Below are 22,190 nucleotides of genomic sequence, written 5' to 3'. Positions count from 1 at the left end.
CGGTCACTCCCCTGCCCTCCTCAGGTCTCACCCACCATGGTAGGACATTACCACTTACCTCACCCGCAGTCATGACCATTTCCCCTCCGATCATCTCATCAGGGTCAGTAGGGTGCAAAGATATGCACATTAACCCCCCAACTCAGGGGGATCCCTCGACAGAAGTTACGGCAGCAGGCACCTCTACCTTGGAATCTCTTGATGGAGAGGCATCAGAACGACACAGGTTATTGAACTTGAATCTTACTTTGGGAGCCACTGGTGATGCGAAGACACCACCCCGGGTGTCTCGACGACTGACCCCTGAACCAAGTATGGAGGCTGCTGTGAACAAAACTTATTGGAAACTCGACCTGGCGAGGTTATTTTTGCTGGGGGTAAGATATCTTTTCCAGCGGATTGTCCTTTACTTCCTCAAAATGATATGTTGGATACCTACTTCGCAACCTCATCAGGAGATCTATTCACCCATGAGGCCCAGATAGAGGAACAAAGCCAGGAACACAAACGGCTGCTGTATGCATTAAAGCGGAAGCGGTCTCCTGTTTGCATGGAGGAGGAGGACCTGGACCAAATTTTCACACTTCCCTTGCAAGAGACAATCGCTTCCAACAAGAAGGTATCCCAAGCTCCAAGCTGTTACCTAGACATCGACACACTGGCTCCAGTGGCAGCTCTCGAGGACCCAGAGCAAGAGGGGATGAAAGCAGCCTTCGAGGAATATGGCGAACTTATTGACATGGCTGACCGAATGACCTATTGGGACAGGTATGCATGGGTTAAAAGGTCCCTTCATATGGCTCAGCGCATTATAGATGACAGCTTCATTCAGATGGGTGCCTCCCTCTTTAATACTACGGGTCAGGTTTGCAAGCTTCTGTCACAGAAGCAACACCTCCGCTTGGAACATGAGAAGCAGGTAGCCAGCATGCATAAAGAATGGGATACAACATTGCAAATGAAAGAAGCGGAGTGGGGAGCAATTCTACAGGCAAGGGAGACTGCGTGGAAAACTTAGCACGACGAGTTTCAGCAATGTCTTGTAGCAAAGGAGGCAGAGTGGACAGCCACCAGAAAAGTTTTGGAGGACAATCATTCAGCCCAACAGGCTCAAATCTAGCGGGAGCTTGCCGCCCTACAGGACAGATACACCTCACTGGCTGCGGATAAGCATACTGTGGATCAACAGGTGGAGGTGGTGCAGCGTCAAATGAAGCAGATTCGCGAGGCGGAAGACTATCTCCAAGTTTCACATTCCAAGTTGCAGGACAACTTCCATGGGCTGCAAGATGAAAATGCTGCTCTCAAATCTCGATGTGAACATTACAGGTCTGGCTACCACAGGTATAAATCCAAATACGAGGACATCCGCAACCTCATGGACACAGTCGAGGAAGAGGCAAGGACCAGCCCCGGAACATCAGCACACCCACCACACCCACCCCCTCCCCCTCCCTGACTTTCATCCAGCAAGCAGTAGCTCCTGGATCTTTTAGTTCGGCATTTTTTTTTGCGAACTCTGTACATTTGGATTCTCATGTAAATAAGGAATTTGGAGTTGTATGGCCATGAGCCAGTTTTTTTTTCAGTTTTACAGTTGTAAGGTCTTTTCAGTTTTGGGATGTCAACCCCAAGGTCACTTTCTTATTTGTAATTTACACTTAACTTTCTCTCACAAGATCCTAGGTCATTCACCGGGATGGTGAATGATAGTGGCGGGGGATCTGTTATACTCAAAGTTTATGGCGACCCACCAAGAGTCACACTTGGGTCACGTCATGGTCACCTCAGCAACATGCCAAGTTGTTAGACCTTGGTCATACCTAGTCGCAGCGTGTTCACACGTGTTCACATCTTGGACATGACTTGGACATGACATGACTTGGACATGACATGACTTGACATGGACATGACTTGGACATGACATGACTTGGACATGACATGGACTTGACATGGACATGACGGAAGCAATACATGACTGAAGAGTGCCAAACCTCAACCTCGACTCACCATGGTCAAAGTCAATCAGAGGGAAGTATTGGCGCAATGGTACGCGGGATACACCTGTTGGTGCACATGGGAAGCAGTCCAACAGTTAAGAGGCATAGGTGGTGCACCAACCCTCTCAACCAACTAGTGTCAGGAGCGCAGGAGAACACATGGAGCACGGGATTCACTCACCCAGGACAGGCTGGAGTGTTGCGGAAGCCATCAAGGACAGAGCGGCCCACAAACGGTGGAATGGCTAAGGATGGCTAAGGGTGCAAGAAGACATCCAATAGGAAGAAGGTGTGGAGATTGGTAGCGGGGGGTGGAGCAGAGGAGGAGAAGGTGAAGAGGGGGAAAAGGAAAAGGGGAAGGGGGACATTCTGGCAGGGGCGAGAGGCGGGAGTGAAGGAGTGAGAGGCTAGAGTCAAGAGCTCGCCTCGTGTGTATCTTCTGGGAGTGTATCAGTCATCTTGCTTTCTAATGAGTTATGCTACTTCCCATCTCTGCTCGCTACTCTAAAATCTCTTTTTGTTGTGTTCTCCTCCCCTCCTCTCCCTTCACCTGGTACAACGGACCTGTGTCATGTGGTTGAAGTTCTTTGCTGTCCATGTCGAGGGATGGCTTTCATGATGTTGTTCCGCTTTGGTCTTCTTCTTGCTCACATCACTTCAGCACTTGTACCGCTTGCACATAGTTGACACCATCTTCCGCTTGCACATAGTTGACACCATCGACAAGCACTCACCTACGTACCATCAGTGACACTTATGGCACGTCTTACTTGCTTCTCGCACCCGTGGCCCTAGGCCTCCGGTAATACTTCCGGAAGTGTTAGGAAACCCCCCCCCCTCAGACAGTTTTTGGCGATCACGGTGGGACGGTGAATGATAGTGGCGGGGGATCTGTTGTACTCAAAGTTTATGGCGACCCACCAAGAGTCACACTTGGGTCACGTCATGGTCACCTCAGCAACATGCCAAGTTGTTAGACCTTGGTCATACCTAGTCGCAGCGTGTTCACATGTGTTCACATCTTGGACATGACTTGGACATGACATGACTTGACATGGCCATGACCTTGACATGACATGACTTGACATGGACATGACTTGGACATGACATGACTTGACATGGACATGACTTGGACATGACATGGACTTGACATGGACATGACGGAAGCAATACATGACTGAAGAGTGCCAAATCCTCAACCTCGACTCACCATGGTCAAAGTCAATCAGAGGGTATTGGCGCAATGGTACGCGGGATACACCTGTTGGTGCACATGGGAAGCAGTCCAACAGTTAAGAGGCATAGGTGGTGCACCAACCCTCTCAACCAACTAGTGTCAGGAGCGCAAGAGAACACATGGAGCACGGGATTCACTCACCCAGGACAGGCTGGATTGTTGCGGAAGCCATCAAGGACAGAGCGGCCCACAAACGGTGGAATGGCTAAGGATGGCTAAGGGTGCAAGAAGACATCCAATAGGAAGAAGGTGTGGAGATTGGTAGCGGGGGGTGGAGCAGAGGAGGAGAAGGTGAAGAGGGGGAAAGGGAAAAGGGGAAGGGGGACTTTTCTCGACGGGCGAGAGGCGGGAGTGAAGGAGTGAGAGGCTAGAGTCAAGAGCTCGCCTCGTGTGTATCTTCTGGGAGTGTATCAGTCATCTTGCTTTCTAATGAGTTATGCTACTTCTCATCTCTGCTCGCTACTCTAAAATCTCTTTTCGTTGTGTTCTCCTCCCCTCCTCTCCCTTCACCTGGTACAACGGTGTGGTTGAAGTTCTTTGCTGTTCATGTCGAGGGATGGCTTTCATGATGTTGTTCCGCTTTGGTCTTCTTCTTGCTCACATCACTTCAGCACTTGTACCGCTTGCACATAGTTGACACCATCTACCGCTTGCACATAGTTGACACCATCGACAAGCACTCACCTACGTACCATCAGTGACACTTATGGCACGTCTTACTCGCTTCTCGCACCAGTGGCCCTAGGCCTCCGGTAATACTTCCGGAAGTGTTAGGAAACCCCCCCCTCAGACAGTGACAGAGAGGTGAACATGGGGAGTCGACATAGGAGTGAACAGGGGTGACCTGGGAGTGAACAAGGGTGACCTGGAGGTGAACATGGGTGACAAAGAGGTGAACATGGGGAGTTGACATAGGAGTGAACAGGGGTGACCTAGGAGTGAAGAGGGGTGACCTGGAGGTGAACATGGGTGACAGAGAGGTGAACATGGGGAGTTGACATAGGAGTTGGGGAGTTGACATAGGAGTGAACAGGGGTGACCTAGGAGTGAAGAGGGGTGACCTGGAGGTGAACATGGGTGACAGAGAGGTGAACATGGGGAGTTGACATAGGAGTGAACAAGGGTGACCTAGGAGTGAAGAGGGGTGACCTGGAGGTGAACATGGGTGACAGAGAGGTGAACATGGGGAGTTGACATAGGAGTGAAGAGGGGTGACCTGGAGGTGAACATGGGTGACAGAGAGGTGAACATGGGGAGTTGACATAGGAGTGAATAGGGGTGACCTAGGAGTGAAGAGGGGTGACCTGGAGGTGAACATGGGTGACACAGAGGTGAACATGGGGAGTTGACATAGGAGTGAACAGGGGTGACTTGGGAGTGAACATGGGTGACAGAGAGGTGATTATTGGGAGTTGACATAGGAGTGAACAGGGGTGACCTAGGAGTGAAGAGGGGTGACCTGGAGGTGAACATGGGTGACAGAGAGGTGAACATGGGGAGTTGACATAGGAGTGAACAAGGGTGACCTAGGAGTGAACATGGGTGACAGAGAGGTGAACATGGGGAGTTGACATAGGAGTGAACAGGGGTGATCTGGGAGTGAACAGGGGTGACCTGGGAGTGAACATGGGTGACAGAGAGGTGAACATGGGGAGTTGACATAGGAGTGAACAGGAGTGACCTAGGAGTGAAGAGGGGTGACCTCGAGGTGAACATGGGTGACAGAGAGGTGAACATGGGGAGTTGACATAGGAGTGAATAGGGGTGACCTGGGAGTGAACATGGGTGACAGAGAGGTGAACATGGGGAGTTGACATAGGAGTGAACAGGGGTGACCTAGGAGTGAACATGGGTGACAGAGAGGTGAACATGGGGAGTTGACATAGGAGTGAACAGGGGTGACCTAGGAGTGAAGAGGGGTGACCTGGAGGTGAACATGGGTGACAGAGAGGTGAACATGGGGTGTTGACATAGGAGTGAACAGGGGTGACCTAGGAGTGAAGAGGGGTGACCTGGAGGTGAACATGGGTGACAGAGAGGTGAACATGGGGAGTTGACATAGGAGTGAACAGGGGTGACCTAGGAGTGAAGAGGGGTGACCTGGAGGTGAACATGGGTGACAGAGAGGTGAACATGGGGAGTTGACATAGGAGTGAACAGGGGTGACCTAGGAGTGAAGAGGGGTGACCTGGAGGTGAACATGGGTGACAGAGAGGTGAACATGGGGAGTTGACATAGGAGTGAACAAGGGTGACCTGGGAGTGAACATGGGTGACAAAGAGGTGAACATGGGGAGTTGACATAGGAGTGAACAGGGGTGACCTAGGAGTGAACATGGGTGACAGAGAGGTGAACATGGGGAGTTGACATAGGAGTGCACAGGGGTGATCTGAACAGGGGTGACCTGGGAGTGAACATGGGTGACAGAGAGGTGAACATGGGGAGTTGACATAGGAGTGAACAGGGGTGATCTGGGAGTGAACAGGGGTGACCTATGGGAGTGAACATGGGTGACAGAGAGGTGAACATGGGGAGTTGACATAGGAGTGAACAGGGGTGACCTGGGAGTGAACAAGGGTGACCTGGAGGTGAACATGGGTGACAGAGAGGTGAACATGGGGAGTTTACATAGGAGTGAACAGGGGTGACCTAGGAGTGAAGAGGGGTGACCTGGAGGTGAACATGGGTGACAGAGAGGTGAACATGGGGAGTTGACATAGGAGTGAACAGGGGTGACCTAGGAGTGAAGAGGGGTGACCTAGAGGTGAACATGGGTGATAGAGAGGTGAACATGGGGAGTTGACATAGGAGTGAAGAGGGGTGACCTGGGAGTGAACATGGGTGACAGAGAGTTGAACATGGGGAGTTGACATAGGAGTGAACAGGGGTGACCTAGGAGTGAAGAGGGGTGACCTGGAGGTGAACATGGGTGACAGAGAGGTGAACATGGGGAGTTGACATAGGAGTGAACAGGGGTGACCTAGGAGTGAAGAGGGGTGACTTGGAGGTGAACATGGGTGACAGAGAGGTGAACATGGGGAGTTGACATAGGAGTGAACAGGGGTGACCTAGGAGTGAAGAGGGGTGACCTGGAGGTGAACATGGGTGACAGAGAGGTGAACATGGGGAGTTGACAAAGGAGTGAACAGGGGTGACCTAGAGGTGAACAGGGGTGACCTGGAGGTGAACATGGGTGACAGAGAAGTGAACATGGGGAATTGACATAGGAGTGAACAGGGGTGACCTGGAGGTGAACATGGGTGACAGAGCGGTGAACATTTGGATTTGACATAGGAGTGAACAGGGGTGACCTAGGAGTGAACAGGGGTGACCTGAGGTTCAACCTGAGTGACAAAGAGGTGAAGAGGGATTAAGGAGGAGGGTGTGTCAGAGAAGGCAAGGGCTGTCTCCGTCTTGCCAGAGAAGGAAAAACTCAGTATTTATTGGTCTCTCACCAAAGAGTGCAACAGGGTAGAGAGTAGAAGCTTGATAGGGTTAGGAAAGGGAATACATTGTTATTGTTTGAATAAATAGAAATTCAACTAATAGGAATGGAAATCCTTATCCAAATAGAGAGAGTCAATGTGGATGATACTTCTTTACCCGTGAGCCATTTACAGGTGCTGGTAACTTCTTGCCCTCCAAGGTGGCCAAATAAACCCCTCCACTGGGAATAATCCTTGTGATAAAGAAGGGCCCTGTCCAACCACTGACAAATTTGGGTTTATGCTTCAGGAACTTACTGGAGTATAACAAGACCAAGCTGCCAACTTGGAATTCCCTCTTCCTGAGATTTCTGTCATGCCATGCCTTCTGCCTTCTTTGCCAGACTTCTTGAGCAAGGATCGCTTCACGACGATGCTCATCCAAGGCTTCAAGATCCCATAATCTCTCAAGTGTGCATGCCTCCAAGTTATCATCCATCTCTGCCATGACCCTAGTGGTCTTCATGTGGAACTCATAGGGCATAACCGCCTCCAAGCCGTAAACTAGCTGCAAGGGTGAATATCCAGTGCTAGCCTTGTATGCCGTTCTGTAAGCAAAAAGAGCAGCTGGAAGTAGAATATCCCAATCTGCCAAGGAATGAAGGCATAACCGAGCCACAATATAAGACATGGTCCGATTGGAGCTCTCAGCCAAACCATTGGCTCGAGGGTAGTATGAACTAGAGGTCTTGTGAACAATTTGCAGTTGGGTGATGAGGTCAGTGATGACATCATTAAGAAAGTGGGTACCTCTGTCACTCATCAATTCCACAGGACATCCAGACCTAGAAATGATTTGATCATACAAGAATGAGGCCACAACTTGAGGAGTGCAGGTCTTCGCTGCCTTAGCCTCCACCCATTTAGTGCCATAATCAGTAGCAATCAGAGCATACTTGTTCCCTCTTTGAGTTGCAGGAGAGATGGGTCCAACAAAATCCAATCCCCATCTATAGAAGGGTGGTACAGGGCTGGATGGCTGAAGGGGAAGGTACTCCCGTCGGGTAGGCTTCGGCCCCCCTCTTTGACATGAGTCACAGTGGTGCACATAAGCATAGCAGTCTTGGAATAGCTTTGGCCACCACAACCCAGAGCGCATTATCTTTCTAGCAATGGCCTCTAGTGCCATATGACCTCCCCCCATTCCTGAGTGAGCCTCCTGAAGGATGGCTTGTGTTTCATGAGGGAGCACACACCTCCTTAAAATGTGGTCCTTCCCCAACTTGTACAGCTGACCCGCGATCAGTTTGAAAGGAGCAGCCTGAACAATTTGCCTCCGCTTTTGTGCTGGAGTTAACCCTTTGGGGAACTCCCCTGTAGACAACAAGTGTACAATGTTTGCATACCATGGGGGAAAGCAGTCCACAGCAAACAGGCAGTCATCTTTTGGTACTGTGGCATCGACACGGAAGAGGACCGCATCTGGAAGGTCATCATCAACTCCTATGGCTGCTTCACCTGAAGAGATCCTTGACAAGTGGTTTGCTGGTTGATGCAATCGGCCTGCTCTCACTAGGATGTCAAAGTCAAACTCTTGAAATAGAAGAATCCACCTGCTCACTCTCCCCCCAAGCGTTGGTTTGTTCAGTAAGTACTTGAGAGCTTGATGATCAGTAATGATGATAAACTTACTGCCCAAGAGATAGTGCCGATACTTTGTCATGGCATAGACCATGCCCAAGCCCTCGCGTTCAGTGGTGCTATAGTTTCTTTCTGCTCCATTGAGTTGTCTGCTTGCGAAGTACACAGGTAGGTCGAGTTTGTGCTCTTCATCTGGTTGGGCCAATATCGCCCCAATCGCCAGCCCACTTGCATCTACATGCACATGAAAAATGACATCCCATTGAGGTTGCCGCAAGATGGGTGCCTTTACTAGACGATCCTTGAGGTTGTCAAACGCCAGTTGTTGAGGTGCCGACCAGATTGCTCCTGCCAAAGGAGTTCCGTCAATGCCACCGCTATGTCGGCATAGGACCTGATGAATCTTCTATAATAACCCACATGTCCCAAAAAAGACTTGACTTCTCTGGGTGTGCGAGGAATAGGCAAGGTCAATATCACTTCCACCTTTGCTTGGTCCGTGGTCATTCCCTCAGCCGAGATGATGTGGCCAAGGAGGACCCCTCGCAAGGCGAGGAAGAAGCATTTGTCCGGATTCAAGCACAACCTAGCTTCTCTGCACTTATCAAAAACCCACCTCAACTTACTCATGTGATCAGTTTGAATAGCAGGTTCGAGGTGAGAAGCATTCTTACCATTGAACACAGAGAAGTCATCCAAGAATACCTCAAGGAACTTTCCGATGTTCTCTCGGAAGAGTTTGGTGACAAGACGTTGAAACGTGGCCGGTGCATTGCATAGACCAAAAGGCATCATCCGGTAAGCATAAGTTCCCCATTGGGTGACGAAGGTAGTCTTTAACTGATCTTGCTCTCGCACCCGAACCTGGTTATACCCACTGTATCCATCCATGAAGGAGTAGAGAGCATGACCAGCTACGGTTTCTAGCACCCTGTCAGTGAAGGGGAGAGGAAACCTATCCCGACGTGTGGCGGTATTCAAACTCCTATAGTCGACACAAACTCGGAGTTTTCCTGTCTCTCTTTTGGGCACCATTACGATGCCACTAAGCCATTCGGAGTAGTCAACAGGGTAGATCAACCCTGCTTGCTCCATCTTTTGAATATCAGCATGGACAGCCTTGCCATAGTTAGGATTCATGCGATATGGTCCCCTGATCACCGGCTCTGCTTCCGGATATAGATCGATGCGATGTTCCATGAACTCAGTGGGTACTGCCTTTAAATCCTTATATGACCAGGCAAAGACATCAACATACTCTTGAAAAAAATTAGACAATGCAGCAAGGAGATAGTCATGTTCCCAAACCCAACTAGCTACCTTAAGATGTCGTGGTTGGTCTTCTGTCCCTATGTTCAGATACCTCCAATCCCTGGCATGGTCAACCTGAGGTATGCTTCCTGATGTGGAGTTGTTCGGTTCTTCTACTCCCACTGCTGAGTGCGCAGGAGAATCATCTAGAGAAAAATTCCCCACTACTTCTTCCATCCAAGAGCTCGGATAGGACGGTTGGGTGTGTTCTGGAAATGGTTGAAATGTAGAGGCAACAGTTGGGCCCATTCTCTTCTTTCCTTTTTGTGCTTGCTTGAGCATTCCTCTGTATGGTAGTCCAACCACCTCGTATGTAGTTTCATGAACCTCCTGTGTCATTGGGGAGTCAGCTTCTGACATATATAAGTCGAGTAGAACAAGGTCCGCGACATCTTCTTCTCCCTGTATGCTGTGGGCTTGCCTTGAAGGTCTGAAGTTCCAGACTCCAGTGTGAATGTGGACGGCTCCTTCAAATTGTCCGGCCTCTTGACCCCTCCTAGGTTGGTCAGGTTGCATAATGGATTCAATAACCCTTCCGAGAGTCATTTCCGGTACCTCTTGCCTTTGAATGACATCAGTAAGTAGGTGGTCATCCTCTTCTTCTGCAAATCCATGAGTGTCTTGTCCAATACCATCATTGTGCTCAGCCAGCCCATGATCTATGTGGTCATCTTCTTCTTCCATAGATTCATGAGTGTTCTCTTCAGGACCATCATTATGCTCCGCTCGCTCATCATCTTCTTGCATAGCATCCTCTTCCTCCTCTGTTGTGACCCCATGGTCATTTTCTTGGTGTGAGGCATCCATGTCGTGTGCATCTATTGCTTCCATTGCTGCTTCATGGTCTTGTCTTTGAACAACCCTGGTGGCCTCCCCACCACTTGGTCTGGTACTTGCGGACATCATTCGTTGATACATGTGGGGATTATTGAGAAGGCCAAAAGGCATCCGTTCATACATGAGATCAGCCAAACCAGGTGGGGAAGAGGCTTCCTGGCTCACCTCTTGCGCATTCCGTGAAGTACCAAAATGGGCTTCAGGATCCTCTTCTGGACACAACTCCACCATGTTGATGGCTAAGGATCCCAGGGCCCCCATCCACTCCAAGATGAGAGCTTCTTCCTCATCTGGGCTAGCATGTTCCAACAAGTACGTCAAGCTCTCACCATCATCTCGTGCTGCTGTTACATAGGTTTCACCTTGGAAGGGTGAGTCCTCCACATAGGCCAACTCTTCTTCCTGTAGGGGCCAATCCCCAAGTGCCCATCGCTCCTCTTCCACCCCTTCTTCTTCTTCAAAATCCTCTTCCCCAAGTTCCACAGGTCGGTGGCGGGCCCTTCCAGTAACCATGTCTATTTCTAAGGATGTGGATCCCAAGGGTAGTCGAACTTCATCACTTGACCAATCTTGAATGGCCTTTGCTGAGCGTAACCATGGTCTACCAAGAAGTAGAGGATAAGTCTGCTCACCCTCCGTCATATTGAGTACAACAAAATTGGACAGGAATGTAACTCCCCCAACCTTCATGTGAACACCTTTTATAGCCCCCATAGGCTTCACCTTGCGTTGATCCGCCATGCGTACTTGGAAATGTACGTCAGTTGTCAATTTCAAACCCAGTTGTTGAAGAGTACCTCTCGGCATGATGTTTACTGCTACCCCACCATCCAAGAAAACATCTTTTAGCTCCACCCCATTGATCTCCACTGCGAGCTTGGGACTTTGTTCACATGTGAGGGCAGCATAGGCTGAGCAATTGTCTAGTGTTACTCCATCTTGAACTGTTACTGTCTCTGGTGTGGGTCCGCCCTGAACAGATCCCCTTTGGCGCCCTCCTGGCATGCGATTCAAAAATGCAATAGTCTGATGCTTGATATGTGGAGACAATTGACAGAGTTGTCGTAAGGTGATATTGGGCCTAAAATCCATCAAGTCATCCATCAAAGAATAGGGCTGGACAGTAGCAGCAACCTTTTGTGCCTTCATCCGCCGAGCTTCTGGCCGAGGGTCGAAGCTTACGCGAGGGAGAGGAGGTGCCTCTGGATTCTCAGTCAATATTTCCTGTGGTGACTCTCCCATCACCCATTTCCCCTTTTCTTTGGCACTACTAGGCTTCACCCCTTTTTCCTTCTCTTGCTTCATTGTGCTTCCTAAGTGGAAGGTGGATGGGCCTGCCTGCGACTCTTCACGTTTTTGCCCTGAAGTTGTCACTTCTGTTGCAAACCTCACTATTTTGGACTTGCGGGAAGGAAACTGAGGTGTGACGCCTTCATCTTCAGAACTAGATTGAAGATCTTTGGTGACACTCCTGATCACCTCCTGATACCTTGAAGGCATAGATTGCTCACTTGGAGCTGAGGTAGTTTTACAGCTATTGATAGGTCTTGATGGCTGTGGGGCCCTTCGGGTCCTTTCTAATCCAGTTACAGGAGAGGACAAGGGTGATGTAGTCTTGTGCCCACTGTCCACCTTGGAGGAAGGAGGTGGGGATGCTCTTCTAGTGACTGAGCTGGTATTAGTTGGTGATGAGGCCTCCGATATTGATGTTGAATCATCCTTACTACTGTCACCCTTCATTTGTGACGTAGTCACAGCTCCCAACACTGCACCAATCAAATGGGGTTTGTGACCCTCCCCCGCCACTACTACGTCAACCATGTTGACTTGCGATGTTAATTCCCTTCTACCATTGGGACAATCTCTGGTGTAGTGGTCACTTGTGTTGCACTGTGTACAAGAGGGTCCCCCGAATGGTTGTGTACAATCATCTTGGTAATGGCCGTACTCGCCACATCTATAGCACATGATGGGCCTGCGAAAGTTGGTACCTCTGCCTCCATGTCCACCTCGGAACCCACCCCGTCGACCGCAAATATAAGGGGGTCCATATCCACCCCCTGACATAGGTGGTTGATACTGTGCATAGTAGGGCGGAGGGTAGAAGTATGGAGCCCCAAATTCACTAGGAGTAGGAGCTTGGAGCAAAGGAGGATTAGGAGGATTAGGAAGTAGTGGAGGTGGAATGATAGGGTGGGTGGGTGGTTCAGGTGCCTTCATAGGGGTTGAAGCTAGGGGTATTGGCCCTGAAGTGGTCGGTGCAGCTTTGTTGATTGTAGCCACCAGTGGTTCCCCAATTGGATACTCTGGCAGAAGCTTCCTCAACCCCTTAAGATACCTACACTCGGAGGCATCATGTCCATGAATTTCACAAAATGTGCAAAAGGAGGTTGGGGTGGGTACCTTACGCTTCGATGGACATTCCCAGTAGCCATGGCCAGAACCCTTGCAGTCGGTGCACCAGAGACCACTTCTTATCTGAGCTTCAAAGGGTGACGGTCCATCCACTTTTGTTCTGTCTTTGAGACCTTCTTTGATTTTTTCTAATTCCTTCTTGAGTTGCTGCCATGCCTGTGAGCCCTCTTCTCTCGGAAGTTGGGCGGTCTGAGCGGGTGTTGAGGCGAAACTTAACTGGGACCGTTCCATCTTCACCGCTTCCCTTAGAAATTCTTGTAGTGAGGCATGCTCAGGAAGTTTGTCAACCAGCCTTATAGCAATGGTGGAGGGTAAAGCCTTCAAAAACCACCCCTTCATGACGGCGTCATTGGGTGGCACTGACATCTTTGCCGCCAAGACCCTCATCCTTGTGTACATCTCAGAGATGCTCTCTCCAGGCTTCATGGTGTCAGTGGATAACTCTTGGACAATCATGTGTTCGAATTTTTCCAACTTGAAAGTGCGTAAGAATTCCTCCCTTAGGTCTGTCCACGTCTGGAAGTGGTCCGGAGGAAATTGACTGTACCATACATCCGCGGCATCCTCCAATGACGAGGGAAAGATGTGAAGGAATGCATGCTCATTCTCCACACCTTTAGCTCTACATGCTGTGAGGAACTTCCTCACATGAGCTTCCGCATCCTCATGGAGGTGGCCTTTGAACTTTTGAGTCTTCACGTGGACCTTGTTGAGTAGCTCCAGAAGTCTAGCTCTGTCTGGAGGACTGAGAACGGCCATCCCCACCCGAGAGGTTGGAGAGGGGGCCATCCCCACCCGAGAGGTTGGAGAGGATGCAAGAGTTGGAGGGAGTCCCGTTGGGGCTGTAATGAGTGTTGGTGCTCCCGAGGAGGAGACCACCCCGACAACTCCTCCTGTGGAGGACCACAATGGAGAAGTCACTACTGATGTAGTCATAGAGGAAGTGTACCCAGATGGTAGGGCGTAAGTGGGGGGTCTCGGTGTTGCAGAGGGAAAGGGTGAGAACATGGAAGATGTGGGGGTGAAAGAGGATGGGAGAGCATTTGGGAAAGAAAGGGACGGAGTTGAAGTCATGGATGAGTAAGCAGAAGGGAAGGAAGAAGGTGGTGGAAAAGGCAACACCGGTGTGGATGGAAAGGGAGATGAAACCATCATGGCAGGTAAAGGCATGGCCGGAGCAAAAGTACCCCCCAATGGAATAGATGTAGAAGAAGGATTAGCTAGGAGCCCGGAGCTATGCATAACAGATGAGGTAGCAGCTTGTCCACAAGAGGTTGAGGCGGGAGCAGATGGAGTCACCACTCCGGTAGAAGAGGTGGTTGATGAAGACATCGTTGCAGGAGGAGGAGAGGGGCTGCCTTGACCTTGATGAGTCCCTGAGGAGTCCTCGTCCTTAGTACCCTCTTCTTTCACCTGTTCTCCGCTTTGCACTTCTTCTTCTCCGGAGTCCGGATCTGACCACCAGGGTTCCTGTTGGTCCAAGTCAATGAGAGTGTCGATGAAGTTACTTGCTCTGGCTACTGCTCCAATGGGCTCACTTTGTGCTCGAGTTGAGGACTTCGCAAAGTTACGTCGCACGTAATGCTTCTTGTACCTAGTTTGGTTTACCGGAAGTCTTTTCTCCACTCTCCTCAAGTACCTCCTAGTTCTCTCACTAGCTCCTTCAAATGTTTCAGAACTACTCGGCATAAGACCTCTCTCTAGGACCCTAGATCACCACTTCACTCGTGCTACTCAACACCAGCAGTGTCCCACCGTGATCGCCAAAAACTGTCTGAGGGGGGGGGGTTTCCTAACACTTCCGAAAGTATTACCGGAGGCCTAGGGCCACTGGTGCGAGAAGCAAGTAAGACGTGCCATAAGTGTCACTGATGGTACGTAGGTGAGTGCTTGTCGATGGTGTCAACTATGTGCAATCGGTACAAGTGCTGAAGTGATGTGAGCAAGAAGAAGACCAAAGCGGAACAGCATCATGAAAGCCATCCCTCGACATGAACATCAAAGAACTTCAACCACATGACACAGGTCCGTTGTACCAGGTGAAGGGAGAGGAGGGGAGGAGAACACAACGAAAAGAGATTTTAGAGTAGCGAGCAACGATGGGAAGTAGCATAACTCATTAGAAAGCAAGATGACTGATACACTCCCAGAAGATACACACGAGGCGAGCTCTTGACTCTAGCCTCTCACTCCTTCACTCCCGCCTCTCGCCCCTCCAGAAAAGTCCCCCTCCCCCTTTTCCCTTTCCCCCTCTTCACCTTCTCCTCCTCTGCTCCACCCCCTGCTACCAATCTCCACACCTTCTTCCTATTGGATGTCTTCTTGCACCCTTAGCCATCCTTAGCCATTCCACCGTTTGTGGGCCGCTCTGTCCTTGATGGCTTCCGCAACACTCCAGCCTATCCTGGGTTAGTGAATCACGTGCTCCATGTGTTCTCCTGCGCTCCTGACACTAGTTGGTTGAGAGGGTTGGTGCACCACCTATGCCTCTTAACTGTTGGACTGCTTCCCATGTGCACCAACAGGTGTATTCCGCGTACCATTGCGCCAATACTTCCCTCTGATTGACTTTGACCATGGTGAGTCGAGGTTGAGGTTTGGCACTCTTCAGTCATGTATTGCTTCCGTCATGTCCATGTCAAGTCCATGTCATGTCCAAGTCATGTCCATGTCAAGTCATGTCCATGTCAAGTCCAAGATGTGAACACATGTGAACACGCTGCGACTAGGTATGACCAAGGTCGAACAACTTGGCATGTTGCTGAGGTGACCATGATGTGACCCAAGTGTGACTCTTGGTGGGTCGCCATAAACTTTGAGTACAACAGAGCAGGAGTGGGACCCCACCAGGGATATGGCTGTGAAGATAGTGGGAGAGAGGGAAGGAGTCTCACTTGCGGCTTTCTCACAATCACAAATGGGGGAATACACACAAAGGTGGAGGCTGAAAACAGTTTTCCTCTTCTTAGTTGTGAAAGCCAAAAGAACTCAAGTACAAAGAAATAGAAGAACCCTATATGTGGGTCTCAAAACCAAACTCAACTAACTAAGGTGGCATACTAACTGAGCCACGAACTAGTGTAGATAAGGATAGCTGTCATCCAGCTATTATTCGTGGGCGGTGTACCAACCGCATCTCCAGCTAACAAGTCTGTGACATAAGTACACAACGGTCACCCTGGCATATCTCGAGTGGAGCTCGATATCTCAACAATGGCAGCACAGGTAGCTTAGGCACTTGCTGAGTCTAGCCGCATTTGCCAACAGGAGGCGATTCAGGTCAGACAGCGGTGTTGGGCACGGGAGAGGGGTCTCAGACGTGATCTCGCCTCGATTCAGAGGATGCAACAGTCCTCTCCTGGCTCTGAGGAGCTCAGACAGCAGGAGGTTCGGGCCCGAGCCATGCTAGAGGAGATTACCCAGCGTCGATCAGAGTTTTCATTTCATGCTTCCAAGTCCTTCTGGGCTAGGAAAGGCGACAGGATGTGCAGCGAGTTCTTTAGGACTCATGGACAAAGGTCAGTAGGGGAGCAGCTCCGTTCCCTTAGGATGCAGGATGGTAGTGTCAGGATAGATCCAGATGAGGTCCGAGACTTGACGACAGACTTTTACAGATCATTATTCTAGCAGGAGCCCCCAAACCCTCGTGGCCGCATTTGTAGAGAGGAGGTGTGGAGGTCTATACCGAGACTCGTGTAGCCTAGCATGAGCGACACCCTTCTCGCTCCTTTCACTGTTGCGGAGTTGCAGGATGCGGTGAGTGCTATTGATGGGCAGAAATGCCCACGTGAGGATGGCCTCTCTAGAGCTTTCTTCACCACCTTTTGGGAGCAGATCCACCGACCCTTGCTTGCAGCCTTCCAACACATCTTCTCCAGTGGGCAGATGCCAGAGAGCCTTGCGACAGGCCTGATTTGCCTCATCTCCAAAGGGGGGGACCGCCAGGAGATCAGACAGTGGCGTCCAATCACCCTCCTTCCGACCGCCTACAAAATCCTCGCCAAGATGATCAACAGTCGCATCCGCCCCCTGCTACACGACTTGATTCATGACACCCAGACTGGTTTTGTCCAAGATCGCAGCATCTTGGACAACATCTTCACTTTCTCAGAGGCGACGGAATGGGCCCAGCACAGTGGCCAGCACCTTGCCATACTCCTTCTTGACTTTGAGAAGGCGTACGACAGGGTAGACTAGTCCTTCTTGGAAGGTACACTTGCTCGGTTCGGTTTCCCGGACGAGTGGATGAGAGGTATTGCTAGCCTTTATTGCAGACGACACAGCTCTATATGTGCATGATGATGTCAAGTCACTGGAGCGAGTGAGACTATCCCCAGAGATTTTTTGCCTTGCGGCTGGGGCGAAAATCAACTGGCATAAGTCAGTTGGTTTTCTTACAGATCCGAGAGCCCAGCTCACAGTGGGGTATTTTCTTGGGGTTTTGCTGGATCCCTAGAGGACATACGACACGTTACCTGGGATTCTAGGTAGGCCTGGACATCACACCGGCTCAGCAGTTCTTGCCGGTCCTAGCCTCCATACGACGGAAGCTTACTTTTTGGAGCACGGCTCAACTTTCCTTGGCAGGCAGGGCCCTTGTGGTCAACCAGGTCCTTCTTGCCACTGCTTGGTATGTGGCCTCTTGCTGGTGTTTTTCAAGGTCTTGTGTAGCCCAGCTGAGGAGATTGGTACAGAACTTCCTATGGTCAGGTTCAGACGGTTCCGGCACCACCAGAGCTAGGGTCGCTTGGCAGACGGTCATTCTTCCCCAGGCAGAGGGCGGCCTTGGCATTATAGATCAAGAGCTGCAGAGTCAGGCACTTCTTGGCAAGCTAGTCATTCGCGGTCTGACCCTAGGAGGACAGACGTGGAAGCTCTTGCTACAGCATGGTCTCAGTGGGTGTACTCCCCAGAGAGGGGGTGTTTGGCAGCCTTCCATTAGATGGATCTTCACTTCAGCTCCTTTGACTCAGCCCCGTTCCCCTTTCCTTCGTAGCCTCATCTCGGTATGGAGGAAGCTGCGACACAGCCTTTGTCAGGTTCCCCCTAGCTGCCGAGAGGAGACAAACAGACAGCCCTTGATCTGGAGCAGCTAGGTGACAGATGATACAGGTCGTCAGCTTGGAGAGAGATCCCATATCCCTTGGGCACTCTGGGCGCATGGGCCCACACGCTCGTTCCAGGTTTGGAGGGACGTCTACAGTAGGATGAGCCCAGGCGAGCTGGCAGCAGCAGTAGGTACGGCACGTGGGATCCAGGCTCGGCAAGCGGAGATTGATGCTGCCATCCCTGCATGTTGGAGGATTCCCGTAGGCACCGGACAGCTCTTCCCGGGAGATGAGAGGTGGCTAGGACAGTTCACTCCACGAGGCATTTCCTTTGGTGGTGGCAGGCCTCTTCTCGAATTCTTTGGTACATTTCTTCTCCATCACTGATGACAGTCGCCTACAGAGCAGAGAGGCCGTGATCGACCCCCCAGCTTCCCTGGCAGCGCCTTTGCATTGTAGGGCTGCAAGGGAAGACTTGGCATATAGACCCCCTGATTATGCAGGACCAGGATTGGAGACTCTGGATATGGGAGGGCCGTTCCTTGTCAGAGGTGGAGTGGGACCCAGGGGAGTGGCTTTGGCCACCATCGGAGACCTCAGAGAACCCTACCCCCTTCTTTTCTTACAGTACATGCACGGGCCGGCGTGCTCTTGGGGCTCTCCAGCATGGGCTACCCACACAGGCACATAGGTGGTATGCCCAGGGGATATCCTTGGTCTTTCTTCGCACCTTCTAGAAGACTCTTTGGGCCAGTTGGCGTCCGAGGAAGATCTCCTACTTCCTTTGGATGGTGGCACACAAGGGGCTTCCAGTTGGTAGCTGGCTGAGAGAGATGGGGCAAGAGGGGCATTGTCAGATGTGTCTTCAGGAGGAGGAGTCCCTGAAGCATTGCCTTTGGAGCTACTCACACGCGCAGACGTTTGGAAGGGAATCATGGGGATCTTAGCTAGGGCTACACCCGAGCTAGGACTGATCACTTGGGGAGCCGTTTGTTGGTGCAGCACTGAGCCAGGACATCACTTGGCCTATGAGTTCTCTAGACAGGATCCCGTCTTTTTCATCACGCAGGCCACTTGGGCATACATGGACAGCTTCCCGTGGCATTTGACAGAGACAGATGCAGGAGCGACGCCTCGACACCCAATTTGGGAGATCATAGGGAGCATCACAGGCTGGCATATCTGGACTTCCAGATGCGTGCAGATTGTAGGAGCTCAGACTTCTTCTACCACCCAGACCCTCGCAGATATCTGGAGCACGATCATTCACACGCTCAAGGGTCAGTGGGATTAGATTCAGGGAGAATCCCGGGCAGGGAAGGAAAAGAGACGACGTTTCCTTCGCGACTGGGACCACCGGGAGCTATTCTTCCAGCACTCCACTCAGAGTCTTCAGTGGCATTACGCCCCTCCACCATGGCTGTTTGTCCACTCTCCGATGATTATGCCCTAGGAGGCTTGTATTTAGCTTTTTGACTTCTCGAGCTGAATCCGTTTTTTTGTGATTACAGCCCGCTGGCCTTCAGGCCTTCTTGTACTCTCGCTTTCAAGTAATATAACTAGCACTACTTTTTGCGCAAAAAAAAAAAAAGGTGAAGTAAGGCAGATGCAATTATTGCTAGAAGCCTGGTCATTACATTACAGAGTGCCAGATTAGGATTGCCATGAGAAAAAGAGGCAAGGTACAAGTAGTAATTATGTGGCACCAGCTGAAAATTCCAATGCTTCCCATCTCATGCAAACTTTGCACAAGAGGGAAAGAATTATGTGTTTACTGCATTTTTTTTCTCAAAAATATTACTTCATTAAGGATGAATGAAAACCTCAAGAGCACAAGCTCAAGTGCGGAAGTACATCATGACATGCATGAAAGAATAAACCGACTTAAAAAGAGCTAACAAAAATCCAGGGTGGAGACTGAAAATGCCACCTCAACCGTGAAGGAGAATCATAGAAGAGAGGAGATCCCCTCCAAGCTCTGAAAAAAATATCCCTACTAGCGGTAGTTGCTCTCGAAGATCCTTGCATGCTTTCAAATGTTTCTCTTGTGGACAAGCAGAATGAAGATTAGAGAAAACTACTATCTGTTCTTCAAAAATATCCCTACTAGCGGTAGCTGCTTCATCTGGACCATCGCTTTTAAATGTTTCTCTTGTGGACAAGCAGAATGAAGATTAGAGAAAACTACTATCTGTTCTTCACAAGAAACGCTCACCAGTATGTGGGGAAGAGGAGGATGTGAATCAAATCTTCACCATTCCTTTGCAAGAATGCCTCGCATAGAACAGGAAGATCTCAAGGGCCCCGACATGTTTTGTGCACTCATATCAATTGGCACCTATAGGCAACCTATCTACAGAGGAAGAGGGCACTCTCCTTGACATGTTTGAGGAATTGGGGGATGTGATTAATTTGCCTTACAGGATGAATTACAGCAATAGGTGGGCCTGGATGAAGAGGTCCCTACATCTCGCTCATTGTATCATGGCTACACTTTCACGCAATTGGCGACAGACGTCTGAAGATATCCTTCATGTGAAAATGCTATTGAGGCAGAAGTTTGAGATGAAGGATTTGGGAGAGCTGCGTTATTTCTTGGGCATTGAGGTGATTAGATCACCAAGTGCGATACAGCTCTTGCAGAGGCAGTATGGATTGGACATGCTGTCCAAATATGGGATGACAGGCTGTAAGCCTATTTCAGTTCCTTTGGAGCAGAATGTGAAGCTGAGCGCAGATGCAGGTGAGCTTCTGGAAGACCCTACTATGTACAGACGCATAGTAGGAAGTTTGATTTACATGACTATTACCAGGCCAGATTTGAGCTATGCTGTTGGGTTGGTAAGTCAGTTTATGCAGGCTCCAAGGAAACCGCATTTGGATGCGGCTAGACGCATACTCAGGTATGTGAAGTCCACATTGCAGTATGGACTATTTTATGAGGTTGGGGTTCAGATACACTTGCATGGATACACTGATGCTGATTGGGCTGGTAGTATTTCTGATAGACGATCTACCAGTGGGTATGTGTTCTCTTTTGGGAGTGCTGCAGTCACTTGGAGCAGCAAGAAACAGCCTACAGTTGCCTTGTCGAGCACAGAGGCTGAGTACAGGGGTGCAGCAATGGCTGCATGTGAGGTAGCTTGGTTGCATAAGCTACTCTATGATATGCATCAGTCTACAGATGGGCCAATTGTCATATATTGTGACAACATGAGCAGCATACACTTGGCAAAGAACCCAGTCTTTCATGCTAGAACAAAGCACATTGAGGTGCATTATCACTATGTGCGGGAGAAGGTTTTACTAGGTCTTATTGATCTAGTTTATGTCAGCACAGAGGATCAGGTAGCTGACATATTCACGAAAGCATTGGGCGCAGAGAAGCTGCGCAAGTTCAGAGACCTGCTTGGTGTGCAGGAATTGGGATTGAGCTCAAGGGGGAGTGTTGAGATATCGAGCTCCACTCGCGATATGCCAGGGTGACCGTTGTGTATTTATGTCACCGACTTGTTAGCTGGAGATGCGGTTGGTACACCGCCCACGAATAATAGCTGGATGACAGCTATCCTTATCTACTCTAGTTTGTGGCTCAGTTAGTATGCCACCTTAGTTAGTTGAGTTTGGTTTGAGACCCACATATAGGGTTCTTCTATTTCTTTGTACTAGAGTTCTTTTGGCTTTCACAACTAAGAAGAGGAAAACTGTTTTCAGCCTCCATCTTTGTGTGTATTCCCCCATTTGTGCATGTGAGAAAGCCGCAAGTGAGACTCCTTCCCTCTCTCCCACTATCTTCACACAGCTACCACTACAGCCACTTCAACGGGAGTAGTACCCACTTCAGCGTTGGAATTGACATCTTGCATGCATAACCTTGGTCCTTCGAGTCTAGTTTCTACATCCGTGACACTCGTGGGTTCACCTTTTGCTCCGATGTCCCTACTGTTGCCATTATCTCTACCCTTCCCTCCTTCTTATCCATCCTAAATGGCTTCGAATCCATCCTTCTCCTTCCCAACTGCCTCTACATCCCTATGGACCCCCACACTCCCCATGTCTTCACCATCTACTTTCGCAACGATAGCGCCTGCAGCATATGCAATACTATCTATCTCCACTATGGCTACATCAGTGGTAACTACACCAATGTGGTCTCCTACATGGGGTGTTGTCTCATCATCCACTCCACCATATGTCTCCTTAGTACCCACATTGACTACTGCTCCATTGGGAGGCCCTTATGCTCTTCCTTCCACCTCAGCTCCCAGGGTGAGTG

The 22,190-nt window shown here is 50.1% G+C and overlaps 1 protein-coding gene across 1 annotated transcript in view; it reads right to left on the bottom strand.

Annotated features, from left to right (window-relative positions):
* Positions 1-22,190, bottom strand: part of LOC147900987 (uncharacterized) — a 594,828-nt gene that overhangs the window by 136,742 nt on the left and 435,896 nt on the right. The gene's annotated exons all lie outside the window — the stretch shown is intronic.

The sequence above is a fragment of the Dipteris shenzhenensis genome, chromosome 6 (genome assembly GCF_047967505.1).
Source record: "Dipteris shenzhenensis isolate YYH24624 ecotype China chromosome 6, Dip_SZ_1.0, whole genome shotgun sequence".
Taxonomy (NCBI): domain Eukaryota; kingdom Viridiplantae; phylum Streptophyta; class Polypodiopsida; order Gleicheniales; family Dipteridaceae; genus Dipteris; species Dipteris shenzhenensis.
Note: the sequence above shows the minus strand (reverse complement) of the source record. Positions and strands in the feature narration are given on the sequence as shown.